This window comes from Myotis davidii, unplaced genomic scaffold, assembly GCF_000327345.1.
Source record: "Myotis davidii unplaced genomic scaffold, ASM32734v1 scaffold513, whole genome shotgun sequence".
Taxonomy (NCBI): Eukaryota; Metazoa; Chordata; class Mammalia; order Chiroptera; family Vespertilionidae; genus Myotis; species Myotis davidii.
In genome coordinates, this window is record NW_006284436.1 from 426,781 (window position 1) to 439,310 (window position 12,530).

Below are 12,530 nucleotides of genomic sequence, written 5' to 3' on the forward strand. Positions count from 1 at the left end.
GTGTGTGTGTGTGTGTGTGTGTGTGTGTATTGTGTGCGCGTACATGCAGGAGATGGGAGGAAGGACACACACATAGGCACGCAAACATGCATGCACACACCCCAGAGAGGGGAAAAAGAGATTGAGAAAAGAGGGAGAAACCATCCAGTAAAGAAGAGGGCACAAGTTAGGGAGGCACAAGGGACAAACCAGCTCTGAGATGGAGTCAGAAAAAGGCCCAGAGACAGAGAGCATCTGTGGAAAGGGCGCCCCTGGAGTGTGCAGCGCAGCTGCCCCGGGCAGGACAGACAGATTGCTGCCGAGTGGACAGACAAAACAGATGCGTGAAAAAGACCCAGAGCGGGAAAGGTTGAGTGGGAGAGGGAGGGCAGCAAGGGCAGGTCAATGTGAGAGAGAGGCAGGCAGGCAGGCAGAGCGGAGCTGGCAGTGGGGCAGACGGAGCACTGCGGAGGTGGCAGCTCTGGGCCCTGGGGGCTTTTTCTGGGAAGGCTCCCTGCTACCAGCCTCCTTCTCTGTGTAGGTGCTGGGAGCCCCGAAGGACCCAAGAAAGATGGGCTGCTGAGGCCCCACTGTGTCCCATGAGGCCCCCTTGCCCTTCACCCTCCAAGGCCTAGCCAGTGCCCCGGATGGAGCACAGCGACCCGGCCCTCCCCCACTGCTCCTTCCCCGGCCTTTGGGGAGCTCAGGGAGAGGCCGGGAAGGGCGGCAGGCGGAGCAGCCCCTTTGGACCAGCCCTCCGTCTCTGGGCCTCAGTTTACTTCATCCGGAGGAGGAAGCTGTGTCCTTCGCTCCCCGGTCCCTCACACCCGGTGTCTCCAGAATCTCATTTAGCTGGTGTCTGTGTGCCCCGTGTGTTCTGGGTCCTCTCCGCCTCGCCCCCATTTCCTTGTTTCCTTTTTATTTCCTGGTCCCACCCAACTCAGCACCTGAATGTATTGGGGTGAAACCGGTTAACAAAACTATACAGGTTTCAGAGCACAATTCCCTAACACATCACCGTACACTGTACTGTGCGCTCATCACCCCAAGTCAACTCTCTGTTCATCACGTTTATCCTCCTATACCCTACCTCCCCTCCACCCCTATTTCTGAATGAGCTCTTTGAACTCTCCCAAACCCCAAGCTCATTGGACTTGCATTTGAAAGCCCAGACTTAAAAAAGGCCATCTCGGCTACAAAGGGGCTCCCCAAGATGAACACCCCCTCCCCTGCCAGCACCCAGGGGAGGGACCCCATCCCTGCCCACATTCAGTGTCTTCTCGGACATGCTGATCTCAGTGAAAGCCCGTGACAGATGAAGTGGCTGAGTCTTTCTATAGATCGAAACCTTCAGTGGTTCCGTCAGCTAGAGGTGCAATCCCCCAAGGCCTCATCACAGCCCCGCCTCCTACCTTCTCTCTGGAGTCAACAGCTGGGTGGTTGGGGATTGGCAGGGCCCTGTCTTCTCTTACGCTGTTCTATCCACTTTATCTCGGGCTTTCCCTGGCCCTCCCAGTGGGAGCTGTGTCCCAGGAGGCCCTGTGGTCGAGCCCACCTGTCCGCGAGAACCGTCCATGCTGGGAACAGCTCTGGGCACATCCTGATGTGGGCAGGCCTGACCCCTGGCTACGAGGGCCGCTCCAGCAGCACCAGCTGACTCCAGGGCAGGTGCCTACTATGTGCCTGATCCTCCCAGGCCCCAGTGAGGAGCCCTATTCTCTTCATTTTAGGATAAAGAGGAAGAGCCCCTGAGAAGTCAGGTGACCTGGTCTCACCCAGCTCAGCGCTTGGAGATTACAGTTCAGGTCTGTGGAAGACAAAACCCGCGTACCTGCAGGAAGCCTCCTCTGGTCTCCCTGGTTGGCAGGGGGCTCCCCACCCGCAACAGAAATAGGTGCTCTGTGCCGTGGGTCTGGCTAAGGCCCGAAAATTGGATGAAGCTGGGTGCAAATTTCGGCCCCACCTCCTGGCAGCTGTGTGACTGTGGACCTGCTACTTAACTTCCCTGTTGCACAGTTCACTTACTTGCAAAATAGGCTCTATGAGGATGAAATGAGACGATGCATTAACACAGGCATACATCCAGGGTCCTGGTTTGGGTCATATCCTGCCTTAAGGTTGTGGCTTTTCCCATCTCACCCTTGGCCCCACCCAAATCTTGAAATCCTCTGAATGTCCATCTGCTCCAGCCAGCCTCCTCCACAATGAGCTTCCCATAACCTCATTCCCCAAGGGCTCCTCATGGATCTCAACACCTCCCTGGCCCCAGGGGCACTGGGGAGCCCTAATTCTGTTCCCTGCATGGGAGCCTTGGCCTAGACTGCGCTACCTGAAGGCTGGCATAGAATCTGCTGCTTCCTTGTTTCCTCAATAGCTGAGCACAGACCCACACACACAGTAGGTGCTTACTATGTACCACGGCCTTACTGACTGCAGACAGTGTGGGGAGGAGGGACAGGCTTATGCAAAGGCCTGGGCCCTGTACCAGGTGCCAGGGATGAACAGATGACTCAGATGGGCTCCCCGCCCAGGGAGAAGGCAGGCTTGCTGTGCAAGAAGGATGCCCGTGGCCAGAGGAGCTCTGGTCCCTTGTGGCTGTGCAGCCCAGGTCCCGAGCCCCGGGCCCTGAGAGACATCCCAGGCTGGGAGTGAATAATTCCTCCCTGACACCTGCCAGGGCCTAGTCGCCTCAAGCGAGGTCTTATTAGGACAGGGCCGCCTCTTCACCTCTGCGTATTAACTCCCTTGAGCACCAGTGAGTGGAAAATGGGAGGGAGCCAGCGAGAGCGAGCCTTTTCATTTTGGGAGCGCGTCGCCCTCTGCGTGGATATTCCTGGAAACCTTCCACGGAGCTGACCTGGCTGGGGCAGGAGGACCTGGGAGCCGAGCGCTGTCTGTTGATTTAGGCTGACAGTTTGGGTCAAAAGGCCCCAGTGTTTGGGTGCAGGTGGCCCCTTGGTCCCTGTCCTGAGATGGCCCCGTCTCTTCCTAGGGGCTGGAGAGGCTGGTGTAAGGCTCAGGTCTGATGGGCTGCCCATCCCAGATGCACTGCCCACAGCGAGGAGTGGCACAGCCCAGAGGCCAGACCATATGCCCAGGGGCCTGTTTCCCACTGTCCCCATGAATGACCTGGTGCGGCATGTTCTACTCTGGGCCTCAGTTTCCCAATCTATAAAGAGGCTCCACAGGGCCACCCTCCAGTTCTCACACTCCAGGCTTCCCAGTATGTTAACTAATAAGGCTCCAAGGCCCTCAGAGGAGTCAGGTGCCCCCATTGCACGCTGCCTCCCTCACTGGCTCCAGGTTAGTGGTCCAGCTCCTCTTGCAGAAACGATCTCAGGTCTGAGTGCACCTGGCAGATGGCTATGGATCTCGCCGCTGGAAGGCCCAGGGGACCCTCCTCTGAAAGTCGAGTCACACCCCAGGAACAGCTTTTCTGTCTCTGGGGCTCTCCACCTGGCAGGGGGCTGTTGACCCGAATACTCTGTGGCCAGAGGGATGGGGCTGAAACCCCCAGAGCTGCCTCCGGGAGCCTGGCAGAGGGGACACCAGGGAACATCCTTCTGATATTCACTGTAAAGACGATTTTATTACTTTCATTTTCTATTATTATTATAACATTAACTGAACCCCATGGGAACGAAGATAAATATTATGGTGTTTTAGGAGCAGATCATCTAAACTCCTGGTTTACTGGTGAGGAAAGTGAGCCACAGAGAGGAACAGGCTTTGCCAAATTCACCCAGTGAGGCCGTGACCTGGTCCAGGGTCCTAGCTCTAGGCCAGCTCCCCATTACAGGCATCAGTGTGCCAGGATGGCCCAGTCACAGGTATTATATGGATCGTGTTTAAATATTCAGAGCCCTGGGCCCAACTCCAGACCCAGAGGATCAGACTCCAGGAGAGGGGCCTGAGAACATGCATGCAAACAAGTGCCCAGGTGGCCTGTGTCTGTTGTGTCTCTATCTTAAAGTGTCGTCCTGAAAGTTCCCACTCAGGAGCTGCAGAGAGAGTCTGGGAGGCCAGGATCCCTGGGGAGGGAAGTATGTGGGTACCAGAGCTAAGGATGCCAAACTGCAGGCAGATGCCCCAGTGCTGAGATAGCAGAAGGCTCCCTGAGAGCATCGGTCTACTGTTAAGAGAGAAGACTGGCGTAGCTAGGGTTGCATTCCATCCCCAATGCACCCATGTGCCCCCTGCTGGTAGGCGGGCTTCTTTCCACTTTACAGATGAGGAAACTGAGGGTATCAGAGATAAAGTCACGTGTCCAGACTGGCCAAGGTGATAGGTGGCAGAGCAGGGATTTGAACCCCAAACTGCCTGTCCCTAAAACCCTTGCTTCAACCACATGCCACTTGCATCCTTTGCCACACTGCGATGCACACGCATGAGCCTGTGGTGAGCTCTCGGCAGTGGAGGTGTGCAAGTAGCAGGCCAAGGTGACCTTGGTCAGCCCTGCTGGCGCTGTGACTGAGGACGGGCTGGGCTGGCTAAAGGATGCAAGCGTGTTCTTTGTGTTTCCTCCACACACAGAGAAAAATGTTCCCGATTGTTTACAGGTTCCAGTTCATCACAGACCTCCTGGCTCCATCCGCGGCCACCCTGGAGTTGTGGGCCAGGAGATGGCTGGGTGCCTCGGCTGGGAGGGCAGGGGTTCAAGGGGCTGGCTCCCCAGGCAGCTACAGGGCCTGGGAGGTGGGCGGGGAAAGGAGCTGTGGTGGGGAGCCGAGGTGGGGGTGGGGCTGAGAGCTCAGCAGGCCACCCAGTGAGAGCTGTCACATGTTAGTTAGACTGTCCCACTGGAGTATGGGCCAGATGGACAGGGCACCATGAGAGCGTTCTACGAAGGCTATGAAGCAGAGATGCTCCCACAGGCCCCCAAAGAGGTCCCCAACGATGCCTCAGGGAAGCAGTGGAGGGTCCCAAACAGCTGGGAGGCAAGATGTGCTGCTTCCCAAACCGGAACTGAGGAAGGGCGCGAAGCACTTACCAGAAAAGACAGATGTGAGGGGAAAGCTGCCACAGACTCCCAGAAACCAACTGGGGCTGAGAGTGGGGTTGGTGGCGGGGGGTGGGGGGTGCATCTGTAGTCCTCATAACCCAGCACTCTAGAGGGTTCTCTGGGGCACAGTTTGCCCAACAGTCAGGATGAACTGAACCCTGTGAGACCACACTGAAGTCACTGCCTCCTCCCTACGCCTGCACTGTCCATTACCCGGAACAGAAGCACCTGAAAAGACCGGATGCCTGGGGAGTGAGGGCGGAGAGGGCACATTATGCCCCGCAGTGCATGACACTTTCTCACAGAGCCTGTGAACGGCCTCAGCACCCTTCTTAACATGGCCCACCCAGCACACTCAGAACTGGCATACCGAGGAAAGCCTGGCCATCCTCAGAGGAAGCGGCACATGGCTGGGTGCCTGCTGGCTTCCTGCTGCCACTCGGCACCAGCATGCCAGCTCTGTGCGGAGGACACGGTGTGGAGCTTGCCTGAGCCTTCAAGATGCTTACAGCCTACCAGGGAGACAGCAGGCAGCCAGCCTGGAGGACAGAGACAAGGAAAGGCTGAAGGAGGGGATGGCGGTGTCCACTGGGCCAGCTCAGTGCACACAAGCTCTGCAGCCCCCAGAGGCGGGCAGGAGGCAGCCCCCTGGAGGGGTAGTAGGCCCAGCCCTGCCTGTGGTGGGGCACCCATGGAGCGAGACAAGCCCAGCACCAGCACCTTCTGTGACTTCCTGCCACCCGCCTGAGCAGAGGGGCAAATGGGTCCGACTGTCAACAGAGAGGCAGCCAAGGGCAGCAGAGGGGCAAAGGGGACAATGGGCTCTGGGGCGGGCTGTCTGCTCCACTGCTGGCCTCGCTCCTGGGAAACACCTCGCCTCTGGAGAGCCCTTCAGGCTGGCAGGAACAGGGCCAGGTAGGAGCAGACAATCCCCCCTGCCCCGGCGGCCGCCCCACTGCGGGGAACCTCTGGGATCCCAGGGACACGCTCTGGGCACCTCTGCAGTTCAGACCAGTCGGGATGATGTGAGGGGGTGTGGAGCCAGGGAGGCCCATCCCTCCGCCCCCCACCCCTCCAGAGCCTCTGCATTCTAGGCTGCGTGCTTGCTGTTAGGCAGCTGGAAGTGCCCGGGGCAGGAATGAGCCCACCTTGTTCAGGGCTGTGTGGTTATTCCGTGGAGAAGCCTGGAGCCTGGAACCCACTGTGGGGGGAATGGAAGGAACCTTGAGACCATCGTCCCTCTGTTCCTATTGAGCTTTGGTTGCTTGGGTACTAGCTACAGTCCTGCTTGCCTCGGTTTACCTTTTTGACCAGTGGGCCTCCATTCCTTATTTTTTTAAAATATATTTTTATTGATTTCAGAGAGGAAGAGAGAGGGAGACAAAGATAGAAACATCGATGATGTGAGAGAATCATCAATGGGCTGCCTCCTGCACGCCCCACGTTGGGGATCGAGCCCACAACCGGGGCATGTGCCCTGACTGGGAATCGAACCATGACCTCCTGGTTCATAGGTCGACGCTCAACCACTGAGCCACGGCGGCAGGACCGTTCCTTATTTTGGAGAGCGGAACAGAAGCGGCCTGGCCTACAAAGAGCATACTTGCTCTGCAAACTCTCATCTGCAAGACTGCCTCCCAGCCTCAGTTTCCTTGCCTACAGAGGAGAAGACTGGGGCCCCCAGGCTGTGTGGTCCAGTACGGCAGCCAGGAGCCACACGGGACTGAAACCAGCGTCTGCAATGTGGTGAATATGTTAAATACACATCAGTTCCAAAGACTCAGTAGGAGGAAAGAATGTAAAATAGCCAGTATTATCATTCCAATACATAATACAACGTACAAGATGACGCAGCAGTCTGATGGGCACTGTGAAGGGCGAGAAGGGCAGGATTTTGGGTTTAGGAGACCCGGGGAGGAATCGACCAGAGCCTCTGACAGGGGGAGTCTGAGGGGCCCCAAGCTGACGGGGCCATGTCTGACCTTGAGAAGGAGGCGTGGTTGGAGGGAGGCTCAAGCCATAGGTGGGTGTGGGTGGTGGGTTGAGCGGTAGGCTAAGTGGTGGGTGACAAGGCCTACGAAGAGCATACTTGCTCTGCAAAGGACTTCTGAGGCGGAGGAAGTTTAGGAGCGAAGGGGATAAAGGTGGGGGTCCGGGACACGACAGACGCTAGTGTTTGATCTGGCCAGGAAAGGAGGCTGGGCCAGACAGTGGGGCTTCGAACGCCAGGCTGTCGGCAGGTACACAGCAGGCACCCCAGAAAGGCTGGCCGGCCAGGGGCTGGGAGGGTATGTGGCACCAGGGCCCACGGCCCAGCTCACAGATCAGACCTCAGGCCTGCGCCCTCCAGGAGCCCAGCCACGGCTGCTTGTCCCTGGGGAGGGCAGCTGGTTTATTCATGAGCATATGCCTGCCTCACAGGCAGCCTGCTTCTGCACACCTCGCTTCTAATTATAGCGGGGATTCCGCCAGTGCTGGAGGGAAACCGGGTTTGCAGCGGCCCCGTGGGCTCCCCTGCTCTAGCCCATGGCGGTGGCCCCGGCCCAGGACAGCACAGCGCGGCTACTGAGCAGATTCTCTGCACCCCGAGAGCGGGCTCCATCCTGAGCGGTAAGCATGGCCTGTCCATGGGGTTAGGATGGTGCCCCCCCCACCCCAGCAGTTGGCCACACACAGTACACAGCCTCCAAGCAGCTGAAAGTGCAGGGCACTGCCTCAAACACCTCCAAAGAGCTGGAGGGGCAGAGCTGTGTGTTGGCCAGAGCTGGGTAAACAAGGTGAAGGTTGCAGGCTGGGCGCCCAGGGGTCTCAGTTCTGCTGAGTCCGGGCGACGACGGGGGTGATGACAGCAGAGGTGCTGCCTGCACGCCGGGCAGGGAGTGACTCCAAGGAAAGGAGCGAGGTGAGGAGGTCTGGGACTCAGGAAGACAATCCAGAGGGGGAGTGAGGGGTCTGAGACGTGAAAGGACAGGGAGAGAGCGGCCGAGCTAAGAGGTGGCAGTGGGGCTGCTGGGAGGAGGGAGGCGGGAAGGAGAGAGGTGTCGGCACAGAAAGAACCAAGCAGAAAGAGACAGAGAGTCCATGGACGGACACACACACACACACACACACACACACACACACACACACCACCCCTGAGCAGGGAGGGGTTGGAGGCCAAGGAGAGAAGTAAAGGAACAACTAGCACCAAGTGTGCCAGGCTGCTCAGAGGGCTCCCCAAATAGTCGGCCTGCCTTGCCAGGGGCACTGGGCCCACCCCAACACTTCACACCAGGTGCTCCCGGCTTGGGAATCCGGAGCAGGAGGAATGGAGCTCCAAGAGCTGTCTCCTCCCATGACCGTGGGGAGCTGCCAGGAGAGCCAGCAGGGGGCGGAGGTCGGTGTGCTTGACCTGGCATGCTTCCCCTCGGGTCCCTCAGGTCCCTTGTCCTACCACAGTCCACTATGCGTGGTCAGTGGGGTGACAGGACTGCACTGGCCAGTCCGAATGTGAGGTCTGAGGCACCAGGGTCTCAACAGGAGCTGCACATGGGGTGGGGGTGGCTCTCACACATGGGTAGGCACACGCTCACATATTCACACACCTCCTCACACTCATTCATGATGCACACCAGCACACACACACACACTACACACCCCTGCACACCCTCCTTCTCTCCAGGGAAATGGGCACAAAGCCTCTGAGTCCTGCACGGGCAACCCCGCTTCTCAGCTGCCTCCTCTAGCCTTAGGGAAGGGGCTCCAGCGGGGAGGGGCTCCCCTCGGCCAGTCCAGCCTCCCAGCGTCCATCCCAGAGAACCACACGGGTCGCCCAGACTCAGGAATGCTCTCAGCCCTTCAAATCTGCTGCCCCAGTGCCCTGTGCAGCCCCAGCCTGTTTGCATACATTTTAGCGATGAGGAACTCACTACCCAGAAAGCAGCTTTCAAAAAAGTCCAGGCAGCTCAGACCCTTGGGAAGTTAAACTAGAGGATGTGAGGGAGGCAGCATGGCTGCCACCGAGGGGCTTGAGCTGTTGGCCAGACTGTCCTTTCATCGTTAGTTTGGAAAGTGACAGAGTTGGCCCATCACCTTGGCTGTCACTCGGAATTATACTAGATCTAGAGAAAAGATGTCCTCCATCCTTGAGTTAGGATAGCTCACCAGGACTCAAGATACCTTTCACTCAATTAATAAAGTATCAGCTGAGCACTACCGTGTGCCAGGCACTAGGATGTGTAGTGAGCAAGTATAATCACTTAATATTCTGTTCTAGTCGGACACCGGCCTTTCACCCATTTCACAGGAGGCAATGCTGAGTCCAGGAAAGGCAGCGACCTGCTCAAAGTCACGCTGGGAGCCAGTGGTCCCGGGTTGCCGCTGCCGGCGGCCACCTGCCCGCCCCGGGAAGAAAGGGAGAAGCCGCCCACCTGCCACCCCGTCCCCAGCATTTCTGGGACACAGATGTATTGATTACCACCTCGCCCTGGAGTGGGTTTCTTTTCTTTTTCCACCAAGGCTTTCTGTTTCTCCTTTTTTTTTTTTTTAAGAATACACTCCAAGCCGCTCCTATGATTAATTACCAGCTGCCTAATGCTCCGCCACTGGCAATTTCTGGAAAGGGAATGAATTACCTTGAAAAACATCCGAAAAGAGAACCCACCGTGAAGGAGAATTTCAAAGGTTACCTCCCAATTAGCAGGGGGTTCCCGCGGCCTCTTTGCGTTGCCGGCAGGCCCTCGGGGAGGGGCAGACTGCCAGCCTTCGGGGCCGCCCTCTGGCTCGGAGGTCAGCCGGGCTCGGAGGCCTGGGCAAAGGCTGCAAGGCAGTGACAGAGGTGGGTTCCTGGGCACCTACCGTGAGTCTGCCCTTGGCTCTGCCCCTGCCTCTAAGGCATCACGTGATGCTTAATTCCAAGGGACCATGGTTCAAATCCCCACTCCACCACTTACAGCTCCATGGGTTCTTAACCACTTTGGGCCTCTGGCGAGGGAGGCACCAAATACACCTCCTTGGGGAACTGGGGGAAAAACATATATCTAAGGCACAGAGGGCCTGGTACATGTACAATCTCACCAGCTACAACATTTAAAATACACCAGCTCCTAAGCCCCCTCACACCAGCCCTCTCAGCAACGTCGGTATAATTTATCTTCATTTTCAGATGAGAACTGACTGTCCTAGAAGGAAAAGGACTAACCCAAGGTCACACAGCTGGCAGCAGGAAGAAGGGCCAAGTGCTACTCCCTGGTTCCGGGGCGGAGTGAAGCAAGGAGAATCCCCGGGCTCGCCTGGCCTAGCCTCTCAGCACCTGGGAGCAGCGGGGCCCGAGGAGAGAAGCCAAGGGCAGCAGAGAGACGAATTGGCACGGCCTCATGCCCGGGCGAAGGCTCCGGCTCCCCACGCTGGGCCCCAGAGCCTTGGGACAAAGGGCCCTGGCCCACGTGAGCATCTTCATGAGGCTTCTCATCCCTGGGTCAGGAGCTACAGCGAGGGATCACCCAGGTCGCCCTCGAGCACAAGGCCAAGTGCAATCAACACAGAAATGCCACTTGGTGAGAAAACACGCTGGTGTCCAGGCCCGAGGCCTGCAAGCTCCCTGAGGGACCCAGCCCCCTCCTAGGCTGGAGGACCAGTTTGTGTCCATCCTGGCATTTGTGGGTCCTCAGGGAGGAGTGGGTGGTGGAAACGGAGGCACGTGGGAAGAAGCAAGGGCCCCAGCATTCTTGAGGAAAACGCTGACATACCCTGAGCATTTACTTATTTAGGTGTGCCTGTCCCCCCAACCCCAGGGGGTCGGGGGCAGGTGCTGCGATCCCCATCCTTCTTTCATAGACAGGTAAACTGAGGCACAGAGGAACTGCACAAGCTCATGGTGGACAAGTGGCAGAGCTGGGATTTGAGGCAGGCACTCGACCCCAGCACCCAGAGACATGCAAGCCCTCATGTGCCCACTTTGGTGTGTCTGTGGGAGAGGAGGGTGGGCAGCCACAGCACCCAGGCCAGTAACCGGCCTCCGCTCACCCAGGCCTCTTTCTGCGCGGTTACCATGGTGCCCAGTGCCTGAGGCCCACATGGCACGGGGCGCAGATTGGTACAGATGGCTGCTGTGCCAAGGCTGGGGACACCCAAGCTGCCCCTTTCCTGGGGCGCATCCCACCACCCCTGCCCTCGCAGCCTCTCCAGAGAGATTAGGCCTAAGAGGCCCCTGGGGGCCCTTACAGGGTCTGACAAGGCCTCAGCAGGGTGGCTGTACCCCCTGCCACCGCGGCCCCAGTGAACGGCTGGACACCACTGTCCCTCCCCCAAGCAGCAGGCCAGGCCCACTGCACACCTACCTCAGCGACCCAAGAATCACCAGCGTCACACGTTCTGGTAAGTCAGCAGTTCGCGGCGCCTCCGCCTCACTCCATGTCCATCCTGCGGCAACGAGAAGGGTGGTCAGCGGGTCCACGCCCGGCACAGCGGGAACTGAGCACGCTGCCACGGCCAGCCATCCGCCCACCCGCTGAAACGGTTACTGCCGACAAAGCCGAATCACCCCCCCACCCCCCACGCCCGTCACAGACTGGGACTCTGAAGGACCGAGAGGAAAAGGGGCATCGTGACGCAAACAGGCCCCTGGCCGCTCTGCGTTTCCGTTTCCACCTGTCAAATGGGGTCGCGATACCTCAGATATGAGGATCTCGGGGGCTCTGAGAGGATCTAAGGATATATGGTGACAGAGCACTTGGCATTCATTCATTCACTCAAATACTTCACATACCAGAGCTGTGGACAGGATAGTGGGACCTGCCCTCGTAACATTCTGATAATGAGCAAATACGTAATAAAAGTGGTGTCTGCCTGAAAGAATGAGTCCAGGGGCTGTGCAGCATAGACTCGGGGTTCAGGGGCCCTCTCTGGGGAAGTGAAGTTGAAGGATGAACCTGAGAGAGGCAGGCCAAGATGCAGGGAACAGCATTTCTCCCAGAGTGAACAGTATATGTGGAGACTCCACGATGGGGGAAAGCCTGGCCCAGCGGAAGACTTGAGAGTGGGTGGTGTGGTGGGTGCAGTCAGGGAGCAGGGAGCGGGGAGGGGAGGAGGCAGGGCCAGCTGTCGAGAAGGTGGACAGGAGCAGAGGGGGGTCTGACAGCTGAGGGATATGACCCGAGTTCTGAGTGCTGGTTTGAGAGGCTCTCCATGGTGCTGGGGAGGAAGGCCTTGGGAGGGACAGCAGGAGGCAGGGAAACCAGTGGGGCGGCCTAGGCCAGAGACAAGTGCTCAGAGCAGAGGGAGCAGAAGACAGAAGTGGACCTGTGGGTGCTGGGTATGGGGTGCGAGAGAGGGAGGGAAGAGGCACGGACACCCCCTTCACATCAGTGGCTTGGGCTTCCAGGCAGCAGTGTGCTGAAGGGAGATGATTATCTGGTACGTGGGTCCAGCTGGCCCCTCTTCTCAATGGGCCACCAGTACTCCCCGCCCCTCACTGCCCCCCAGCGCTCCAGGAGGAGGACCCCACAGGCCTGCTGTGGTGGGAGCTGCAGAGTCCGTTTGAGTCCCAGCTGTGAAAGCGCCCTGTGGGTGG

General features: G+C 58.3%; 1 protein-coding gene across 5 annotated transcripts in view; it reads right to left on the reverse strand.

The window, feature by feature from the left end:
• Positions 1-12,530, reverse strand: part of ZMIZ1 (zinc finger, MIZ-type containing 1) — a 182,973-nt gene that overhangs the window by 133,695 nt on the left and 36,748 nt on the right. For 4 of the 5 annotated variants that reach the window (XM_006754809.2, XM_006754810.2, XM_006754811.2 and 1 more), the window contains one exon: positions 11,299-11,380. The exons of the other annotated variant lie outside the window; for it this stretch is intronic. The gene's annotated coding sequence lies outside the window, so the exon portion shown is untranslated. The remainder of the gene's footprint in view (positions 1-11,298; positions 11,381-12,530) is intronic. 5 annotated transcript variants of the gene reach the window in all.